Source organism: Pollicipes pollicipes, unplaced genomic scaffold, assembly GCF_011947565.3.
Source record: "Pollicipes pollicipes isolate AB1234 unplaced genomic scaffold, Ppol_2.1 Scaffold_1760;HRSCAF=2057_pilon_pilon_pilon, whole genome shotgun sequence".
Classification (NCBI taxonomy): domain Eukaryota; kingdom Metazoa; phylum Arthropoda; class Thecostraca; order Pollicipedomorpha; family Pollicipedidae; genus Pollicipes; species Pollicipes pollicipes.
The window spans coordinates 13,254-37,205 of NW_023595986.1; the positions used below are offsets into that span (position 1 = coordinate 13,254).

Consider the following 23,952-nt stretch of genomic DNA (forward strand, 5'->3'; position numbering starts at 1 on the left):
TCAGGAGATCAAACTGCATTTGTGTAAAAATTTACGCCAATTTGAGGAGTCCGCTGAGTATCGAAAATGAAAATGAGTCAAGCATGATAAAATGCAAGGCTGTGCGTGCATTTTGCGATGATGCACAAAATGCAATCAAGAACCACCCTTTAAAACGGAGGGCGGTTCCGCACCGGGATTATGCACCCTAAAAAATGGAGGGTGGCCGCGCACCGGGCTTATAATCCCTCCAAAATGGAGGGTGGCTACGCAACGGGCTTACGTACCCTCCAAAAGTCTTTCAGATGGTTGTCCGTGTGAAGCATATGCGGATTGCCAGCCTTAGAGAAAAGCAAGTGCAAACATGCAGAATCCCATGCGAAAAGTCGGCTCTATACGTGATAGGCATCAAACGATCACGAAATCCATCAACTCGCTCTGAACCAGTCCTATTGTGAACACAAATTTTCGGCTGCCGGACCCGTGTCTCCAGCGGCTGGATGGTTAGCATACTGGTCTCGTACGTGGTAATCTCGGGTTCGAATCTCGACGACGGCTGCTGTTAAGCGGGTGGCTTCAAGGTGTGGCGTGGTGATGCCAACTCGCTTCAATTCTAAACGGAATGAATTCTACTTTGGGCCTTTCGTACCGGACAGCAGCGTAGTTTCTAATGCCAGAGGGAGGACTAAAGATGGAGGAATCCGTCCCCCCAGGGGAAGGGAGTCCACACCCTACAGAAATAGTGAGGATCCCGTGAAGGTTGACGGTAAATCTAAATGAGGCCAGCAGCTTGTGTTAGAAACATAATGTGTTATGTTATGTGTAAAGTGTGTAAACATTATGTGTAATGTAATGTGTAAAATAGTGTAAATATTATGTGTAATGTAATCTGTGAAATGTGTAAACATGAGCGAAAAGTTAGGTGCACACGACCTTTCCGGGCAATTACTTAAAGATCATTCCGTCCCAGCCGGGATGTCTACCAGCTGCCATTCTGGCTGCATGGAGGCGGGTTCGGCTGATGGGTTCGTCCGGAGGCCCTCACAGGTGTACGTCCTACATTGTTGCCCTCCCTGGCGTGGAAGGCGGGCTTTGGCGGCTTCTGGCTGGGGCATTTGACCTGGAATATGCGCAAGAGCCCTCATTGGGGCAACAAGATCTCTGAAAACCGCAGGTCATCCAGTAACTAGCACAGAGACCCATGTTTGGCCAACGGACCCTAAAACGGGGATGAAGGGCCCCGCAAGGGCCCCGGGTCACCTCTGGCCGACTCGGGACTCTTTCCGTCACAGGACCCCCTGCTGGACACTATGGGGGCCTGACCGTCAAAAGACTACTCATTTTTGTAGGGACTGCGACCAATGCAAATCGCGGGCCTCGGTCTTGTTCATGCTAGAGGAATGGGGCTTCAGGGATCAGAACAACACGGAGTCAACTATTCGATGTAGTGGTCTCCGGCCGAAACAGGTGCCCGCACTGTCCCAGGGGTCCACATTCGGCGAAAGAGGCATATTGGCTGCCATTTGCGATCACAACCACGCGGGTCAGGATGGCCTGTAGCCCTGTCGACCCTTACGGGCATTCAGCCTTCCCATCGGCCCGTTTATCGTCAGTCTTGAAGGGCACATCGGTCCCTCTTCACGCACCCTCGTACACTCTCTGACCAACTCGGGAGTTCTTGTCAACACCGGACCTCCGGTTAGGCGCTGTGTGCCCTTGGCCGACACAGAGGCCCCTCATTGGCTCGAGGTGCATCGACCAATGTAAAGCGTGGGTACTGACCTTGTCCCTGCCTGGGAAACGGGCTCCCAGACGCAGGCCGGGGTCCAATCGGTGTAACGGGCCCTCTGGCTGTTATCTGAGGGTCCGACCTGCGCTCCCTCAATGACATTTAGCCAGCCCTTCGGGTCCCATATCGGATTGACGGTGCTCTCCATTTGAGATTTCGTCGTGGTCACCTACATGTCACTTCAGGCTTAGGATCAATCACTTTCTCCCCACGACAGTCTGAGATCAGGGGCAAATTGAGTTCGGAGGAGGGGCAAAAAGTGGAAAATGATAAAAGTGTCCCCCAAAACGTAAGGTAACAAGCAGGGGCGGATCCAGAGAGGGAGGCCACGAGGGCATGCCCTTCCCTCCCCCCCCCCCCGTTGGGCCCCGAAGAGACCCATTGGCTCCGGGGGGGGGGGGGGGCGTAGTCGGCCGAACAGGTGCGGTTTTTTTGACACAAAACGCAACAAAACTGCATATCTCTGGACTTTCAGCCTACCAAGAACAGTTGTAAGCGAACGTGAAGGACCTATGAGAAGTCCTAAAAATTACTCAATGATTGGAAAAGTTGTGAACTGGAAATTTTAAGCCCTTATCACACCTACACCCTTATCGGGGGCCCATCTCATGGCCTATTTGGGCACATTCAGTCGTTCGGGGTGCGGCTAAACCTTTCTCATTTCCTCACCTCTCAAAAGCATTTGTAATTTCTGCTTAAAACAACATGAAAAAGAATACCACCACAAGAAGAACTTGATATTTGTTCAGTTCTAGCGCATACCTGACGTAATTGCTTAATGACACGGATAAAACCGTTAAATAGCCTTGGATAAAACCCCGCGTTGATGTGCACTAGAAGGTTGATAGACTTGTCATTGATTTCCCTGTCGTATCTGTAACACACCTAGAATCGATGAAAGCAGCAGGGGAGGTTGATCAGGCTGTGGTTGACGATCAGAAGTGGTTGAAATTGCTCGTGCGCAGTCATGTCGCTCCCCGTTCGAAACACCTTCAAAGCTTTATCGCGCGTCTGGAGCAACCTTTCCACAGGGCTATTTAACGTTGAAACGACAGTGTCCTTGGTGGCTTGTATGTACCAAAATTGTATGAGGAATAACTGAGGTAAATGTGTGAATGAATATACATGCACATTTTTATTGATCGTGAGTGGTTGGACCATACTTGTCAGCCAATTCTCTATTAAAAGCAGTCACTGTTTCCACCCCTGAGTGGCGTGGCTCCCTTTCTTGACACCACTAAGATTGGGTTTGTTACATGCATGTGTGACACAGATACTGAAAATGAGAAAACAGGACCCTAGCACTGCTCTGGTGTATTCAGTTCCTGAGTAAAGTTGAGTGATGTGTAAAGACCAAATGCATAAAGACCATTTAGTCATCTGACAATTTGGAACAACATCAGACAACATCTGACATCAACATGACGGAGACAACATCTGACAGTTTGGATCACACTGCATGACCAGGTGATTTTCAGTTACAGTCCTTGTCAGAGTTGGTGTCAGAATTAGCCTTGATATTCAATAAATATGCTTAATTTACCAATGGCTGTCAATTGAAAATGAATCTTCTCAGATTGTCAAGTAGGTAGTGTTGCAACCTGGAGTTTGGAAATGATGTCCAAACTATCACCAATCTTTTTGTCTTGCTTTTAACTGAAAAGACAGAATTAAGATTGTCAGAATGTTGCTGACTTTCTTCACAGGTTGGCATAATGCAAGATGTTCTGCCTACAACAAGGGCATAGTTTTGGAAGACTATATCCCTGTTCAGTTGGGGTGGGGGGGGGGGGGGCTGAACACCGAAAAACAACATCGCCTGCCCTCAAGAGATTCCAACAAATGGGTTACTCTACAGATCTTGCTCAGCTTGTTCTCAAATTGAGAGGGGGGGGGGGGGGGCTATGCCAAAGTTAATAAGCAATGTCTCTCTCCTCAACTGAAAAGGAAATGACACCTGCTTTGCGATAAGACTGAAAATTTCATTTTATTGTAAGGTGGGAGAATGGTGCAAAGGTGGATGTGCTAAGCTGCCTCCTGAAGATTAAATAGTGTAACTGATCTTCTGTCATTTAGTCCATACCAATGGTTCAGTTGATTAGAATGCCTGGCTTCTGGTTCACCTACCCGTGGCGGGATGGGTTCGAGTCGGTTTCGGCAGCCGCTATTTCACATTGACGGGTATGGCCTACAGTCGGTGGCAGCGGGCACGTGAAAGGTCAGGGGACGTTAGAGAGCAGGACAGACTGTGCCGCACATTGCATCACGTTGAACTTTCTGCCATCGAATTTTGCCGTTGACATGGAGTTGCGAAATGGGATGGTAGGGATCAGGATGAATCCATCCATTCAAAAGGTTCGGATTAAATCTGTTAAAAAAGGGGTACTAATGCGGTGGCATGACTGTTGACCGCATCCCAAACTCCTCTAGCTCACCTGAAACCAATTTTATCTTAAGAGCACGATGTATTTTAAAGTCACACGTTTACATGGGGGCAAGTGTTTTGGCAAAAAAATCAGTAGTTGCAGAACGCTGTACTGAATCCAGGCCATGGGACGGCACCGTGGACGCTAGAAACTATAAAAGATGCTCGAATATGGCCATAATCACAGGCGAAAGTACGCGTCATGCATGTGAATAGAATGTGTAATTGACCGTGTTATGATGCCTTTCTGAATATCCAAGTCATTCAATCAGGCTTTGGGCCTGGTCACCGCTAGATCCGAAAACAATGCCGGAGCGTCGCAGACGAACACTACCACAATTGGTCAGCGGTTGCGAGATTCAGCTACACAACCCCGAACTGTGCATCCACACAATTACGCAGCCACCGGTGATAAGTGATCCAAGCCCATTCGCACCGTGCGACTGCAGTACAGCACCCTCCGTCAAACGATAAGGATCATGCCTACTGAAATGTGCTACCGAATTTCTCCCCGGCAGGCAGGAGGTCGGGCAGCCCTTCTTGGTCATTTATTTGCAGTCAACGTCAATGGCAGCAACACCTCATGCCCTTAAAATCGGGCTGAGACGCCCTGGCGCCTACTCTTTGTCCCTGCCACCCGCCCTTATTCCTGAGCTCCTGGCTACCAACACACTAAGCAATGTGAGATATCAACCTTTTACCTAATCCAAGGGGATGACGATCCACACAGCCCAGCAGAGTGTAAGTGTCGGCATAAATTGCTTGATAATCCCAGGACACAAGTCTTGTGAACAGCATTTTTGAGAGATATTATTACACCAAACTGTCTGGAGCACATTCCAACGTCATCACTTGGAATCACACGGCAAGAAAGGGTCAGCCGGTTACCCATTCATTATGGGTAGTCACGTGGTCGTTTATGCAGCAGTCCACTTGCTTCGGGCGCGCAAGCAACAGCCCGTACTGGCGGGCGTGATGAGCCACCAGGCCGTCCACGCCGCACATCACGATACTGTTCCGCACGAGCACTTTTGCCAGCCGCGTCGTGATACTGAGCCGCGGCAATGGACATGCGGCACTCGATGAACGGAAAGAAGACAGTGGGCAGGGACAGCTCGCCAGCCGGGGCGTGCGACGACGCCAGCGCACTCCGAGTCGGGCTGCGCCTGCAGCGTATTGAGATGGTCGCGCTGCAGGTACTGGCACACCTCGTAGGCCCTTCCGCCGCCGTTCACCAAGCCCGGGGGCAAGCAGCGGCAGCGGCAGCGGCACCGCTACCGGGGCGACGGGCGGCAACCGGTTGGGCAGGTAGCAACGGCGGCGGGGGCGGCAACCAGCTGGCGTTGGCGCGGCGCACCAGCTACGCCAGCTCGGTGGGCCCACTGCGCGGCGTTGGGTGAAACAGGACAGGACAGCTACCGCTGAGCCTCGTCGAACTAGGCCGACCAGAATCCGACGGGCCAGCGGTGCACCTGGTGGTCATACTCCTGCGACTAGACGCACGCCGACCTTTGAAAGTGCACGAGGTCACAAACTGCCCCAAACCACAGCACAGCTCCTAAACATGTATGCTCTTTTTCTTTTTCTTTTCGCTTTCTTCAATTTTTTCCATTCAAATACAAAACAGTTGCTTCTTTGCTTGTGCCATGGGTCAACGGGCCTTTGAATATGTACAGAGCAGAGAAAAAATGCACAGAGCAGGGAGGTTAAAACAGTTTCAAAACAGCCCGTTCAATTCCTCGTTTCTGTGCAGTAACCAGGAGTGTGCAGTGGATTTTTGTGCGGAATGGTCCAGCCTTGAGGTGTATCTGGAAGAACTCGGGGTGGCAGCATCTGAAGACCTTCACGTGCTTGCTGTCTTTCCTTGATACCCTGTTTATATGTCATAATAGATTATTTGAAATGTCCTATTCCCTGGTATCATTCATTCTTTACCCAATGCAAAAGGCCAACAGGTTTTCCATGCAGATGGCATGTGAGGCCATAGAAATGTGATAAAGTCATAAAAGGTACCATATATCAATGGGATGTTTACCATTGTTGAAAGCTGTAGGGTGGAATGATCAGCAGCCGCATATATCTGATCAAGATTAGCGTCACGTCAATTACAGCACATAGCTGCCACAGCAAAAACGTCATAATACATGCACAGAGCAGAGGCAAAACAGTTTTAAAATTACCTCAGACTACACATCATTTCCCAGAATGATCTTTCTTTCCACAGCAAAGAAATCTCAGCCCTTTAAAAATACTAGCTCATTATGATCTTAGTTACACTTGTTTTTACAGCTCAAAGTTACCACTGACCTAGTTTTTTGGAAGTGGCATTGGATGCAGACAGTAGTTTCTGACATGAAAACCAAAAAATGACAACAAAATGATAGTTGGAAATTCGAGATGCCTTCTCCATCCCACCAGTAGTTACACCAAATGGCAATGGAGATCTTACTCTCACATCAGATTCACAATGGGATTGACCCGACCATTTGACAAAGGAAACTGAACATCAAAACCACAAATCGGACAGAGCTACTTAGATATTACTGTCCATGAGGCAAGTTCAATCATCTTCTGATAATAAAATAGTTTGCCATTACAATTGAAGAATAGTTTCAGCCTATCTAACTAGCTCGTTAGTCGTTGTTTGCGTGCTCTTCAGCAGGCCTTGCTACGACAAAAATGCGAAGGCCCCTACACACATTCACCGCGGGCGCGCCAATCCGCTGTGCACAACGGAAAAACGTCAATAGTGCGCCAGATTTGAGCCATTGTCAAATCTTCTCAGTGATGTCAGCTGTTTGATATTTTCACAAAGGCATCAAACTGCTCTTGATGCCCGAGGAAATTGAAGGACTCTAGCCGCACCCTCTCCTAGTACCCTTTCACCTGTTGTCAGCAGTGACAACGATACTTCCATTCTTCGCCACCAGGCGTCCGCACGCGACGATGGGATGACGTGGACCGTGACTACGGCTACCCTGCAATACATCCAGACGTCGCCGCCAGAGGAACGCATGTTCGGAGGACGGTCCCTTGGACCGCCCGCTGTCGGGACGCGCGGTGAGAGTGTGGGCCTCGTCAGAGGAGTGGCCGGGCATGCTGACAGTCCGAGGAGGATGGTCCGAGTTTGGCGCATATGGGACAGAAGAGGCTGATGTAACGACACCTGGGAAAGGAGCCAGCCCGCTGGAGCCGGGAGGGGATCGGAGCAGCTGGCTGCCGCTGATGAAGGCGGTCCAGCGCTACCACACGCGAACCGCGACGCGGCCGCACTGGTGCTGCCGTACTGGCGTTCGGGCATGCTGCTGATGGGGTACAGCTTTAGTCTGCTTACCCGTGGACCGTGGCCCGAGGTAGACGGCAGAGCAGCTTCCGTGAACGTCTTCTGGGATCTGGTGACCGCGCGGGCCGACTGCGACTTGGTAGCCGCGCGGGTCTGCCGCAGCTCGGTGGCCGCAAGGGTCTGACGCGGCTTGGTGGACGCGCGGGTCTCCTGCGACTTTGTGACCGCGCGGGCCCGCTACGACCCGTTTTTGTTTGACATTTACTTTTGGGTTTTAAACGGCCTTTATGCGCACCATTCGGAACTTAGTTCCGCACAAAAAAAAAGATTCGTGAAATAAAATATTGCGGTAAATTATTTCATGTCAACAGTCAAGGTCAGCAGTCATCCAATCACTTAATGGGTTTGCCATTAGAAATGAAAACTCACTTGGTGTGTGAAAACAAAACAAGAATGAAACCAAAGTTGAAATAAGCAATATACATATATATATATTATATATATATATAATATATATATATATATATATATATGCATATATATATGTGTGTGTGTGTTGTGTGTGTGTGTGTGTGTGGTGTGTGTGTGTGTACATGAATGTATGCATGTCTACCACAGTCACGTATGTCTAAGCCGGTCTTGTCAAGACTTGACTGGAGGCCAGTGAGCCGGTTTGGGTCAGCCGCCGCTCATGATGACAGCGCCCGCGCGGTTCATGAAGTGTGATTCATCAGGGCCACCGCAAAGGACCCCTGTCGAACCTTATCTCCACCAAACTCTTCTTGGTTTCCACTAAACTCCCCCTAGTAAAAGTTACTCTGCTTTCTTCTAGGCCTAATAGACTATAGAGATCTCAGCTTTTTGTGAAAAACAACTTTAGCCATCTTTGGGAAGCATGGCCCGTTTGCCCCCTTTCCCCTGGATCCGACCTTGATTTCGTCTCGCAGAAATCGCCAGGCGTAAAGCACCACGCGAAACATGAGAACCGCGATCTAAGGTCAAACGAAAGTGATTGCAGCGTTTTCGAAAATTTATCTCTAGAAATATTTCTGTTCACAAATTTTTCTAGAACACCGTCCGTTTTCACCGCTGTGAACCAGTTGCGAAACACCACGCAAAACACAAGGATCTCGATCCAGGGCCAAACGGACAAGATTGCAGCGGCAATCAAGAATTAATCACTGATAGAGACATTTCTGCCCGCAAAACCTCTCTAGAACAATGGCCGTTCTCGTAGCCGTCACGATCCTGTTTGACCACATACCGTGAGTGACGTCAGGGAGAGAGAAAGGTCACGGCTCCTTATTAATCCGTCACCAAAAATAGGCTCTGTAGGGCTAAATAAACTCCGTACCAAATTGTATGCCTCCGCACCAAAACATACAATTTACCACCGATTGAATTTTTGCCACCAATATGGATGTTTTGAACGCCGTTTTAACAAACTCTATAACCATAATGAGTACTTAATTCACCACATATACGAGGCAAGTGTCCAGAAACACTATTATCCACCAGCTGGGCTGAGGTTCCACCAGATAGGTGAAATATATCACCAAGATGCAGTAGAAAATCTAGATTTTGCACCAGATTCTAAAATATTAGGCTCACCAGCAAAAAACGGCAATATTCTAAACCAAACTGGCATCAACTTGTGAACGTTTCGGGACACGTCTGCCAAAAATCACATTGGATGTGCATTCTGAGAGCGAGTGGCTAACTAGCATTGAGTTTCGTGCATGCCTAAACATCCAGGAGCGCGGCCAGCTGGTGGTGGTGGGGACATATCCTCCCGCGAGGCCCTGAGTGGCCTTCAGGACCATCGGCACAGACTATCAGGGGCCAGATTGGAGGGCCAGAGGGCTGGCCGGGGTACGACCCCTGGGCGAAGGTCTGGCCCTCAAAGGTCAGCCAAAGGGACTCGTTGCGCCTGTCGGTGCTCCCGTGACGACGAAGGCTTCTATGTAGGTCCGAGACTGTCGAGGCTGAGCGGTTGGCTCTGAGAAGGCTTGGAAGAAGGCATCCATTTACTAAGCAGCGACAAGAGCGGTGCCCGCGATTGTCACTGAAGGCCTCCTGAGTTGGTGGGACTCATGAAACAAGGTGGCTCCCTGTAACAAGGCGCAGAGTGCTTAACACGGGAGCCTGTGTCGGCAAGGGGCTCCTAGTCGGCCACAGGCTCATTTTGCTGAAGGGAGACAGGACGGGACCCTGAATGTCAGAATGTCACTTGTGTTGGTCGAGCTCCTCTTGCCTGACATGGGATGGAAATAAGAGAAATGACAAATAAATTATCCAAAAAGAGACAATATAAGGGTCTGACTAGTCACGCACTCTAGAAAAGAACAGTGGCCCCTGAGAGCCCCTAGGTCCGGGCCTTAAAAGAGACTTGGGCCCTGTTTTAGGCGGGGCCCGATAATCCTACCTGTCGTCCATACTGTAGTCCATATACGGGCTTGGGGAAAATGTTTTGTTGTTGTCATCACGGTCTTTAAAACCTTTCTGACTCGATGAGTTTGGGACGAGAGCTGACGCTGAGCAGAATTGTTGTGCGTGCTCTGGGACTCCAGCCATTGTGCAATTACAATCCGACGGCAAAATTTTATGGAAACAGCTGCTTGTACCATGATGCTTGCCACGGTCCATCTGCCCTTTGAACTCCCCGAAATTTGGCGAGAGGCGAGAGCACAAAAAGTCAGCCAAGATCGAGAATACAGAGGTCCACCCCACCTCGTCACCACCCCTACGTTATGGGTTCCCACTGGAATGCTCTCAGCCCGTGTCTAATTGTCTTAAATGTACCCCTGCGAGCACATTTATAGCGACTTAAGCCCCTATAGCGCCACGGGTGGGATGGGATCGCCAGGAGTTTATTTCAATTATTCTGCGGAGAGCGACAAGCTGTTGCTCTCTCGGTTATGATGTGATTCACTTCGGTGATGATATCCCCTTCACCTGTAGCCTTGAAGTCTGGTCGGCTTATGAAACCAGATTTTGATAATGAATTTGCACGATTGGTGATGACATAGCCTTCGGTAATGAACTGACCGTTTCGGCTTGCTGACTCAGTTGGTGATCAGGGTGCGTATTTGGTGCTGAAAGTGGGCATTCTGGTTGTCCAATAAATTTGTCCCCCTAAGGTCACCGCCGGCGCGCGGCGCGCCGACAGTGGAGGCCGGGGAGGGGAGCGGGGCGGGGGCTGGTCTGCATGAAGCAGTGGGTCTGCGTGCGTGTTTTGACAGACGGCCCTCCCAGCGCGGCGGAGGACGGGCGGACGGCAGGTGCGCGCGTGACCGCCGCGCCGGGTGGGACTGGCGGTGCTGCGGGCGCGAACGGAGCCACGACACGACCACCAACCAGAGGGCCGCGCTAGACAGAAGATCGGAGCAATGACCATCCAACAGAGGGCCGCATCACACAGAAGACCGGGGCAACGGTGCAGAAGCGGAGCAGGCGAGCAGTTGTGTAACGACGAAACGCCATCCATCTGGCGGGAAATGCAGGCAGCGGCACCAGAGGGGTCACAGCACCGTTGGTGGACGAGTGACCAGCTGGTACAGCCGGCGCCCAAAACGCCCGGACGGCACACAGCGCCACCCGATGCATCGTGAATTTTGAGGTGGGAAAAAAACACACTTTGTTCCGTCCGCGTCATCGCGTTTGCTACATAGCTTGAACAGATCACAAGGTGTGCCGGGTTACAGTGGATGTCTCTAGCACATAGTGTTGATAACATCTGCGGACGATCCAATACCATCGCCGGGCCGTAAAGTGCACCCGAGTGACGTCACGCGTCGAGGCGACAGGACACTCGCGATCGCGGAGCGAACCTAAACAAGCTGGCCACAGGAGCGACACTTTTTACCATACACAGATGGTGCGATCGATCGACTCTCCCGCTGGCGTCGGCGCTGGCGGATCGCTGGCGTGTGCAGTACCGATGTGTGGCAGGGTGTGGGCGTGCGTCGGCTCCAGCCGGCGACGTCATTGGCTGCTGCTGTGCGCCGCCGCGCCGCTGCTTCTCTTCCTGCTCTGGCTGGTGTGGTGGCGTCCCGACCCGGCGCTCGTGGCCGTGTTCTACCCTGCCGCCGCTGAGCGCGGGCCTCCTCTTGCGGCCGTCGACTCGGAGCGCTGGCTGACTGTGCCTGTGGCGCCGCCGCTCCGCCCGACGGCTGTATCTTCCTGCTGGAGACGTCGGGCCGGCGCCACATCACCCCGCGCGAGTGGTGCACCGTTGAGTCGGCGGCGTCCGCGCACCCGAGCATGCTCGTCGTGTTTGCTAGCCGCAGCGCCACGCCTGCGCCGCTCCGCGCTCACCGACCGGCTGCTGGGAGCGCAATAACACAATCCTGGCGCGGCTCGACTTTGGGTCGCTGTTCGCCGACACGCCGTTCGAGCGGTTGTACCAGAGTCGCGCCGTTGCTGCGGTCGCCCTGGCCGGTGGTCCACATGAGCGACGCGGGCGCGCGTTGCAGTGCTGTTGCAGCCACGGCGGCATCTACCTCGATACGGACGTAATTGTACGCCGCTCACTGGCCGGTGAGAAGAGAGAGGGAAAGAGGTAGAGAGGAAGAGAGTGGGAGGGAGGGAGGGAGGACCAGTTGGAGAGGGGTGGGGAAGAGCAGGAGGGGACGGACGTCCGTGCTGTTGTCATACGGGGATGGTTTCGAGTCGTGGGTGGGTACGAGTCCAGCAGTTGCCGAGGTACTGTGGCGTGACCCAGGCGGACAAGCTCCCCATTTGAGGTCGCAAAGACACTCTCGGTGTCAAAGGCAACATTACTGTAAAACGCTCTCAAATAGGGGTGTCTATTTTTTATGCTTGTTTGGGGAACCGAGTGGCCCATGATGTCCCCCCGCTTATTTTGTGTCAACGGACTTACACTTTGTTCTGACGAGTGTCAGTTTGTATTGCAAATTGTATTATCATTTTTAAAAACCTTCAAATTTAACAGTATAGCAGTCCTGCAAGGACGAATCCACGGAAGGAGGCGAAACTGGAGACACCTTCTGATATGGAAGAAGGCAGATCTCTAGAAGCCGCCTTAGCGTGCCGAAGGCACACTTTGAAGGCGACCAGGGCCGGCAGCACATACTCTTGGTTGGATACGGGACAGGGCTAGTCATTAAGGACTTTGGTTATTTCCGTTCTCCTTTGCTTTTCAGCATTACATGTCAGGCGTTCGTGTGTCGTGTGGCTCAAGCTGCGCAGTCAGCTGATCGCTTACGCGCTCAGCTGTTACGTGCGATCTGGCGGTGAGGGCAAACACGACTTAACATGGCCAGGGTATGGGTTGTCAAAGCGTTGATATGCGCGTTGCTCAGTAAGCAAACATATCTGTTTCATTTCTATGAGGCGACTGCATGATGGTGATAGATATATGGATGCATTGATGAATACAGTACGAGGTTTGGAGGCCAAGCCATCTCGGTAAATTATACAGTCTACTCTAGTTTGGTTTTGTCGTCCTTGGAGAAGGTCGCTGCGCCTCCCTGTAGAATGCTGCTCCAATCTAAAGTGCAATTTTAGTGCGAATCACGAGCGTTGCGGGAAAAATGTCTGCCTGAATTCGGCGTCGTACCACATTTTGCATTTAACCTACGCAATGGCATCAATAATTGTGCATAATACCATGATTATTATTGAGGATGCTCAACAATCGGCCTATATTGACTGATAGTTGAGTAGAAGTAAGATTAAAAGCAAGCTGCTTGAATTGCGTGAGTAAAAGTGCGCTGTCAAAACAACGTTGAGGATGAGTTTGTTCTAATAGTGGTGTAGCAAATGCGTGTGTCATTCATAGAACCGCTACATGTATGTTTATCATATTTTTGTTGCACAGCCTGAGGTGCGCGTAAATTTCTCTGTAATGGATGCATGTTATATTAGGTGTCATTTTAATTTTACGTGAACTAGTTCTTCAGCGTGCTAAATGACCAGCCTACAAAGAAGTTTGGATTATTTGCGTAAGATTGCGCAGCATTCAATTTCACCATTTCCTGCTGCACACAGCGATACACGTGAGACCTGAAACCCTTGCAACCTAAATGTCCGATTTGATTTCGAATCGTCGAATTTCCTGCAATGGTAGAAGAGCGCAGCTACATAATTAAAAATAAAATACCACACGAATGAATCTCAAACTGTTTCGAAATATTGTCCAAAAGGCCCAGTGCCGTCAAAAACGATACCACTTTTCCAATTAATGGTGCCATGTGCTTGTCAAAGTTTAGCCAAGGATGACTGCTTTTTATGTCACAGGTGACATAATTCGACACAAATGATTAAGGGGCAATTTACAGACATCGTCTTTGTACAAGTTTTTTGCCTGCAGGGTGAAAAACGCCCCGCCAAAAAGTATATTTTTGCGCAAAGACACCAATGATCGGGCCGTAAGCCCTGACGACGACAGAGCGCTCAAAGCATTTTGGCCGCGTTCGTAGTGTTGCGAAATGCGTCGTGGCATGTTCGTCTTCCAGGACAAGTGGTCTTATGTGGTCCGCCAACGAGGGTCGTTTAGCCGTTAGCTTGATGGTGTAAGCTTGGTTACAGGGCAGCCCACGGCCGTGCAATCGCATTGCACATTAATGACCTTTTCATGCTATTCGGATAAGAGGCCGAGGCAAAGTGGATCATGTTGACGATGTATTACAGTTATGGGATGGCTAATTAACACACGCTCGGGTAGGGGTGGGGCTCAAATTGACCCCCCCCCCCCGAAGGTTTTTTTCCAAAATGGTTTCCAAACGGCGCGGCGTAGCCGCGCCAAATTTTTGCGTTGCTGTAGACAATTGAGTTGAGAATAGTCGGGCACCAAAAATGGAGATGTACCTTTTAAGGTCGCTGACCTATGGTCGGTCAAAGTCGGGGGCCATGGTTTCAGCGAAGGCCATTTCTAGGGAGTCGTTTCAATCTGATCCAATAAGTGTTAGACGAGGCCCACCTTTCCGAGATACTTTGTCAGGGTACATAACAACTGAGTGAACAAGTTACATTATCTAGGGTCAGGTATAAAGGTTAGACCAAAGGCAAAACCAGCTGTATTATTACACTGGGGCTTGCTTTCTGAGGTGATTTCTGGCGCCCATTTCCAATTTGTTCATAACAGGAACCCACATTATACACCCTTCACGGACTTCTTTAAGACCACAGCAGGTCATTGACCAAAAATGACTCGGGTCAGCATTTTGTTTCTTAGGAACATTCTGCCTAACGTAATCTTAGTCGCTTTTTCAATGCAAAACTTAATGCAAGTCTCGTCTGATCTTAGTCACCATGGTCTTTAAAGACTAAAAAGGTCACTGACCTTAAATGAGCGTTGTGCCCTTTTGCATAGAACAGTTACCTTGGTTTTAGGGGCCCCTTTGAAAACTAACCTGGAATTTTGACCTTGTTTGACCTTACTCACGGCGAAGGTCATGACCTAGGAACTTCAAACTTTGGCCTCAATGAGTATCACGTACAGGTCAAGACATCCTGTGAATTTAGTGTTCTAGCTCTCTTAGGTTCCTGAGATCTCAGGAGGTTCAATCTGACCTCCCACCCGAGCGAAGGGCGTCGAATCGGCCACCCGGGCGTGTGTCAAAAGTGGACAGCGAGGCTCCATGTTCGGCATGGAACCATATCAAAAATCTATCTTGGGCAACATGTTTCTTTTCTGCGTGGTTTTTCATTTTTTGACTGCTCTGAATCCATCATTTAAACTATTATATGATGAAAATAAAAAGTTTGCAACTTAGTTGTGATGTCTCTGAAAAAATTACAACAAAGAATAAGGGGCGCCAGCATCATGCTTGGATGCGGACAAAAGCTAACGTTTGACGGACAGAAAATCTCAAATTATAAGGTGGTTAACCCCAATGTTTAAGCTTCCCCTCCACTGGGACGTAATATTGAGGTTGCGGCTTCAATGTTCTTCAGCTGTACCCTCCATAGCAACGCCACTACAAGGAGGACAACGTCACTACAAGAATGAAAGAAGATCGTCTTTGTATAATTGTCATCTCTTTTCTACGTTTTTGTAATGTTCCATCCCAAAATATGGAAAGGCCAAGCTAACACTGGGGGAAGGGGTAAATCCACATGGGGGGGGGGGGCAGAACACTCACAAAAGAAAACAAATAGACACCCCGTGTCCAAAATGTCTCTACAAAATCAAAAAGTGGCCCCCAATGCCTGCAAAGTGAATCCCGAGCATATAATCAGGCCGAATACGCGACGAAGAGAGGCCTAATGACGGGAAAAGCCTCTATAACCCAATTTGTCCTCCTCTTGCCCCCCTCCGAGCTCCGCCATTCTGGAGATGATGATGATTTGTGTTGTCTATGGTGATGTGTAGCAGGCATAGGCAGTTGCTGCTGTTGCCGTAGTAGTTGCATGTTGTTTTGCTGCACGGCCTGCTCTGTCTCGCGCGCTACCTGCGATCCGTCACTGGGTAACCAGCGTCCTCCGGTGATTGCTGGACCCAGTGGCGCGTGACCCGATCAGCCGCCAATCTAGGTCAGGCCCGTGACCTTCGTCTGCCGCCACGGCCGCAGCGCTGGACGATGGTGCAGGCCTGGAGTCGGAGCGAGCCGTGGCGTCGGGTGTGCTCAAGTTCAGCCGCGACTCGGCCGTGCCGCGGCTGCTGGCAAGCTGCCTGACAGAGGGTTACGACCCGTACAACTGGGGACACAACGGGCCCGGCGTCGTCACCGAGGTGCTCATCGAGGGCTGTGGCCTCCGACACCCGCCGTTGACGACCACCCACTGCGGAAACTACACCATCTACGGACGGTGAGCGCGGACGGTCACCCCACCATCTACGGACGGTGAGACGGACGGTCACTACACCATCTACGGACGGTGAGCGCGGACGGTCACCCCACCATCTACGGACGGTGAGAGCGGACGGTCACCCCACCATCTACGGACGGTGAGCGCGGACGGTCACACACCATCTACGGACGGTGAGCGCGGACGGTCACCCCACCATCTACGGACGGATGAGAGCGGACGGTCACCCACCATCTACGGCGGTGACGGCGGTGACCACCCCACCATCTACGACGGTGAACGGACGGTCACTACACCATCTACGGACGGTGAGCGCGGACGGTCACCCCACCATCTACGGACGGTGAGCGCGGTGACCACCCCACCATCTACGACGGTGAACGGACGGTCACTACACCATCTACGGACGGTGAGAGCGGACGGTCACCCCACCATCTACGGACGGTGAGAGCGGACGGTCACTACACCATCTACGGACGGTGAGAGCGGACGGTCACCCCACCATCTACGGACGGTGAGAGCGGACGGTCACGCCACCATCTACGGACGGTGAGAGCGGACGGTCACTACACCGCCGACGGACGATGAGAACGGGACGGCTACACCATCGACGAACGGTGAGTGGGACCAACCTACGGCCAATGAGAGCAGACGGTCTATGCACCAACTACCGACGGTAAACAGGGACCGCTTCACCATCTCCATTCGCTGAGCGGGACCGCTGCACCAGCTACGGGCTGGTGAAAGCGGGACGACGTCGACACGAACCATGGACGGTAAGCGGGGGCCTTTACACCATCCTTGGCCGGTTGAGCGCGGGAAACCACTGCATCAGCTATGGCCGGTGAGAGCGGACGGAGACTGATGAAGGCATGCCACGTCCACGGAGAGGACGGTCCAGATAAAGTGTCAGACCAGCTGACGCCGCCATTGGTGCAGAGCGTCAGCCGGCGGTGCAGCGCTGCTGATCGCGACCAGGTGAGACGTTCCGAGCAGGGCTGAGGCAGGCGGCGGGTCTCCTCTCGTTCGAACGACTGCGTAGTAATCGACACATGACGTGCTCAGGGTGGACTGTGCCTCCAGTCTAGGGTATGTTTGTGGCGGTGCTGCTGCGTAATGCTGTGACGTCGTGATCTCGGGCTACACGTGCACCCGTTTTTAATGCTTCGACAGGTGATTCGAAATGTTGCGTCACTCACACACAGCACAGCTGTGCCCCGTCCCGCCCGCCAACAGATGTGCCCCTCTGCGGTCACCATAACGTCGTCCTGACCTTCTCCCCTCCCACGGCCGCAGGCAGTGCTTTTACGCCATCCCATGGGAAAACTGGAGCCTGTTTCTGGAGCTGGACGCGCGGGACGCCGTGTTGGAGCGCGTGAACGCTCGCACTTGGTGCACACGTGGGGGCGGCACGTGCGCGAGCGCCGCGTGCCGCTGGCTCCGCGTACCACCAGCCTGGCCGAACAGTACTGCCCCTGGTCGCTGCAGCAGGGCGGGGCCGACTTCTAACCGGTGAGGCATGTCTTGGGCGACGTCTGTAAGGGGAGTTGACGCTTGACTATAACGATGGTCTTTTTTGCCTGTATTGCAGCCTCCTCCCCCCCCCCCCCCCCCCCCCCCCCCCCCCCCCCCCCCCCCACCCCCCCCCCCCCCCCCCCCCCCCCCCCCCCCCCCCCCCCCCACCGTCATAATTCACATTCTGGACAGCAGCAAGAGCGCCGCAAAAAGTCAGGTGGCTCGACGAGAAACAGCAAGAGGACAAGGTAGCAATGAAGCAGTTTTACGCCATGATTCAGCAATTTGTTTGATTATTTTAAGGCTTCAGCTCAACTTGAGTGAAAGCAAACGATACTAATGTGTGTAGACAGATTGCTGTTCTGACGGTACCTCAGCGTGACGACAGGCGTTGAGCAGCGCCTATTGGCTCGTGGAGCAGCTGCTGGATTGCCGGGTATTGGTCGGGCCCGATCTCGGCCAGCAGTACCGCAGCCGTCTTCCGGCTCATACAAAAGCACAGCTGGTGCTGTTGTGGGTCAGCAGTGCGGCGCTCTTGAACAATGTTAGCGTACTCGCCGCGGGCTCGTCGGCGATGGAGAATCTCCGTCACCCATCCCGGATTGTACGTTTAGTGTGACGCCGTTGTTGCCCCATCAGAAGCCTGGGTTTGGGCTGGGGCGATGTTGATCTCCACAGCGACTTGCGCTTTGGATTTCTTACGTCTGATGCTTCCAAGATGTTTCGTGTTTTTGCTGTTATTTGGTTTGTGACCTCGTGTTATACTTTAGTATATTCCGCTCTGGTTGGCATTACGAGAAATACAAGCGGTCGGATGCTGTTTTGCTATTATTTGATGTCTTGCGCTATTACTGATAGCCAAAAAATGTAGGTCGACTCTTTGCACATACGGCATAGTGGCAAAGAGCACTGTTGTAATGTTTGAAATTTACTCCGTGTGTGGGTTTTAGAAAATCCTCGCCAATCTTATCCGCGCGTACACGACTACACGGGATTTTTTTTTTCAATCCGGCGTGTAATTTCCGCCATTCGGCCATTCAGCAGACTCGACGACTATGTTTAGTGGGCGGCCCATCTTAGCGCTGGTATCGAGCACCGGTAGCCAACGTTCCGCCGCACAGCGCGCGCACCGCCGCCGCGGAGCTGGCTTCCGGTGGACCGTTTGGGTACCTGGCTGCGATCCAGATGGCACAGAATGCATGCCGTCAGAAGTCCGCCAGGACGGCAAAACGCCGGAGACCAGGCGCAGTATTCCGGAGCCGATGGAGGGAGTCACAGTGAGGCGACTTCGCCGCGTTAGGAACTAGATGGCGTTCGCAGCAGAAGACAGACAAAACCGGCAGGCTGTGTGATTGTTAGCTTGTTTTTCTTGTTTCTTGTTGTTTTTGTTTAGCTTGTTGTTTATGGGGCGCCAACTCACCCTACTCAGTAGAAATTACTCCCCAGCAATCAACTAGGCTACAAGCTATGGCACAAGTGTCAGCAAAATGTTAGGCCTGAAGGCATCCTGAATCTTGTGCCAGATGTGGCAAGTTCTATTCCCAATTTAGGCTTCTGCTTTACCCCACATGCTCCAATTATTACAAAACCTAAGTCGTTTGAAACACATCCCAAAATCTCCCAAGGCTTTAACACTAACACTGATCCTGAATCTAGCATCCTTATTTTACTTTTTCAGGGCATTTCTTACGGGCATTTTCAAATACGCACTCTTGAATGGTACACAGACATCGAATAGATTTGAAAGTACTGATTTGAACAGCTTAGGCTTCTGGTGTTAGCTTTTTTTCTAATTGGCAAGGCACACCAAATATGTCAATGGGGTGTATCAGTCTAATCTTGCCCAAAAGCAGCACTTGTGCGTTCATTCGTGGCCACTACCTGCCAGGCAATGTGCACTCTAAAAGTAAAAATGTCCTGAAACTTTGTGCACGTGCCGTCATGCACTGGGCTATCCCGCGAAAGCTACATCAAACCAACCCCACAATGGAATTTTCCACGGCTCCTGTCCCCAATATAACAACATTATGAAACCTGACTAATTCCCGTGCCTTTTTCTGAAGTGATTTTTTTTGGACAATAATGCTGTCCCCCATGCTGATAGTGAAATTCTATGCATCAGGTGTGAATTGCAGTTACCTGAACATCTTACACACAGTAAAAAAAAATGTTCAGAGCACAGATATTCAGTCCCATGTCCCATTGACAGCCGTACCACTAAACATACTGCTGGACAGGAACCTGTGCAAAATTGTGTATTGCCTCATCTACATGCCTCGGCTAAGGTATGGAGGAAGCTTAACTTTCTACTCACAACTCACACCGCACACCCTATCGAATTTTGCTTACGCACCAATTGTAGAAAATTACGTTATCAGTTTTCAAATCACCGTTTTTTGCATCTCATTCAATTCCTTATTGACACTAACAAACTAAGGCGTTGCGCGAACTCGGCTTGACAGTTGGCATGACGTCATCAAGTTAATATGAAGAGCTTACGCCTTTAGTGAGCGGTCAATATTTTATGCAGGAAAGACAGGGCAGTAAGGACGAGGAGCACATTAGAAGCAGCGGTGGTACTGAAAGGACCCTTCCAAAATTGGGAGCAGCGAAGTGTACCCACAATCGTCCACAAATTGTCTCCACACCCGGCAGTGCTGAAAGACGTCTAGGCCACTAAAACACGATATCCTCTTTCAGTGTTTTAATGCGCAAAATTTCATCACGATCGACATTGAAAGCATACGTTGAATAAAACTTTGATCAATGAGAGCATCTCAGTCTCTTCTCACGCAGAGTAGGCATTGATATGAGTCTTCTACTCTCGTAAGAGAGGGGACGCTTTTTACCGTCTGCAGACAATGTATATACATTGGCGGCATGCGACGTGACATACTTTTTATCAGCAGCAGGATATCCGGGGCACCAAGATGGGTTGTAATGTGTTCGATACCTAATGACATGACGGTTTTAACCAATAACAAATGAGGGTGTAAACGATCATGTGCCTCTCATCGCGACAACAAATGGGAGGGAATCCCATGATAACGAGTGATTCAGTAAGTTTTATAGATGTTCAAATTGCATCTTACGTTTTACCACCTTGGCCTAACATTTAGAACACGCAGTGTTGTAACCACTCAGGAGGTCAAGGCGACCATTAAACATTTTATCAATGTCAGCGATTTTCACGTACCTGATTGGAACCTATGCGAACCATTGTGACCCAATAAATGGAACTGTATTATGCGCGTAGTTCTCTTTCTCCATCCACTCCTTTCACTTCATCAAGTCTGTAAGGAAAATAGGGTGGAATCTGGAAGGATCAAGACGATTATAAGTACATCTGTGGATAGCTTTCAGTAATATTGTTATTCGTTATGCACTCAGCTGGTTTTGCGGGATTACACACCTGAAAACAGGTGTATCATTGCGCACAATATACTTATCTGAGGTGGGGAGGGCCAGGTGAATATGAAACTTCCATTTTGGTTAAATGTAGACCCTTGTCGGGCAGTTTTTGGGTTGTAAATTACAGTTAAACAAGCCTTCTTTACACAAGGTGACCCGAAGCGGTGAATTTGCATTCGTCGTCACTCCAGTCGAGATGTACGGTCACGAGCACACGGATCGTTGTGACGAATATCAAGTTGGAAATGATGTGAAAAGTGAAAAAGCCCGCAACGCATCCTCTAACTTCGTCATTAATTTGATTCCCTGCCGTGGATAATTTCATGCGATTATTTGATTTTATCGCAATTCTGTTCACTGAACGACAAGATTTATTCAGCTACGCTCACAAGCGGACATGTGGAAAATGTAAAACAGCAATGGATTCATGGGCATGGAAAGCAACAAAAACGGCCGCCATCTCCAGATGGTGTCATTCGCTGGGACCGCCAGCAAAAGATGGCTCGCATTCATTTCTTCCTAACAGGGCACTAAAAAATAACGTAGCGGGCCATTCCACTCACATTCACGTCAGGTGGAGCCAGATCGCCCGATGTGTCGGCACAGAGGTCTCAACGCAACGGTCCGGATCGCTGACCGAACAAAGCCACCGGGCACAGCCAACGGTGGCATCGGCGGCCAGAATCACGTATTTCCCACGCGGAGGGGGGGTAAGCATGGCACAGAAAGGCCGGCTCCAGCGACTTCGTCTGCAGGGAGCACTTAGGCAGCGAGCGCCGCCACGTGATGTGCGTCGGGAGCACGAGAGTTGTTGGGACAAGACTTCCGGAGGGTTCATGCACTGCGGAAAAACCGCAGGTACAGGCACCGGGCTGCTCTTCAACATGATGCAATAACAACAGGGTAATGTGAGTGAGCTGGTGCCGGACGCGGAGTTCTGTTGTCTGAAACAAGAAGAGAACTCAATATCACCCTCAGTTTTAGAACCGTGACCGGATACAGGCACATAGACACGGCAGAAATGACGAAGGAAATCGCACTATTTTTACCAAAGTCTTCCACCAAATTTCAACAAATGAATACCGAACACACTAAAACACAACATGCTTATTTGATGCTGAATATGTGTAGAACATGTAACTGAATGTCCTACACAGCAATCCCGTCAAAAGACAAACCAAAACAATATTGTATACAAGCCTTTAGCTGCCATTTTTGTCCAGCAATTCTAAAATGTCACATTTTGATCAAACAATATGATTGAAAAATGACATCACGAAGCAAATGCCATGATGTAAGCAAATTACAGGACATACGTGTAATATAAGCCGTTTCATTTACATTATAATCAAGTTACGTGTCAGTGGCAGATCTGAGACCCAGGCTGTTTGTTATCATGGAAGCCTTCATTTCAGGGTCATCTTACAAACAACAAAAGAATGATGTAACGTAAAATTTGTGATGAGGTCTTTTTGTATTCATAACGTTTGTTTTATATAGCAACTGTCATGAGGTAGAACAGGTCAGGAGCTGCGAATAGCAGCATCTAAAGTTGCCAAGATCTGGGTAAGCGGTGCGCTGGTTAATGTTGTAACACAACTATGTTTGCCCTATACCAACTACTGTGTGGACGTGTCTAACTCTACATCCAGCTTTTTTAGGAAGTTGCATGATGCTGATGTAAAGTGCTTAAGATATGTTCACATGCATATTGGCACCGGCCTTATGGAGGCTAGCAACGACAAAATCTGGGAACACGCACTGAAACCTTGGGCATTTAAGTCTCAGACCATAGGCAGCCCACACATCAGCAGTGTGACAAGCTGATGCTTCTTATTAGTGCTCTCCAGATCCTCCGCGCTTTGAAAATCACGTGCTGCCCCAAAACTACAACTCAGTCGAACACAAACCTTACTCTAAACAAAGCTTCTTTCCTTCATGCTTCATGTCAACATTCAGGTTTATGCTTGGGTAATAAAACTGTACATGCAACTCATTAGCAGCTCCAAAACACAACTTAGTACGGTACAAAAAGCCTGCAGAATGACAACTTTTATAGCAATGTATTACGTCTTAAAACCATCGTGGTAGCATCATATTATGCATGGGCGTAGCTTCACAAAATGAGTTAGGGGAGGGTGGGTGGAGGCCAAGCATCGGAAAACGACTTAACATAACCCTTAAGTCATGTCAACATGCAGGTTCCTCCCAGGGCATGGTCAACTATCTCTTCAAGGCGGAGGGGAGGGGGGGGGGGGGGGAGGAGGGAGAGGTTCGAGCCTAAGTTAAGAAAGGGGAACTGGAGCTCCACTCACCACCCAATTAAAGAGGATAACTTCATTCCCGACCTCATGGCCTTCTTGTCTTTACACACTGCCCTTGACCTGGTCTGCAAACCCCGGCAGACTTTGGCAAGATCTCACTGGGACAGAGGCGGACGCAGTTTCCAATCTGGGGCAGCTCGTTAATACTTGGGGGCAGAATTTTTAACTGGAATACTGAGTGCACCATAATGTGTTGACATAAGCAAGTGGCAATATTACAGAAAATGACCAAATCTGAAGGTAGCTCATGTTTGGAGCTAAGTATGGTCGAAAAGATCTGCTCCAAAGGATGTAGTTAACTACCCCATTTGAGGTAGGGTTCTCTGTGGCCATCCTACGCCAATAACATTAGCGTTTGCAGCTCACTTCAAAGCAGTAGGTCACCGCCGAAACTTGCCCATATCTTACGAGGTAGCTGTACAAACGCCGACATAAGAATCATTACTCATCA

At 50.3% G+C, this 23,952-nt stretch overlaps 1 long non-coding RNA gene across 1 annotated transcript; it reads left to right on the forward strand.

Moving 5' to 3' along the window:
- The first annotated feature begins 11,962 nt into the window (after positions 1–11,962).
- LOC119095733 (uncharacterized) lies at positions 11,963–17,633 on the forward strand. The gene is made up of 3 exons (XR_005093935.1): positions 11,963–12,015; positions 16,014–16,251; positions 17,548–17,633. It is a non-coding gene; the product is annotated as an uncharacterized LOC119095733 (long non-coding RNA).
- The last annotated feature ends 6,319 nt before the right edge of the window (positions 17,634–23,952 follow it).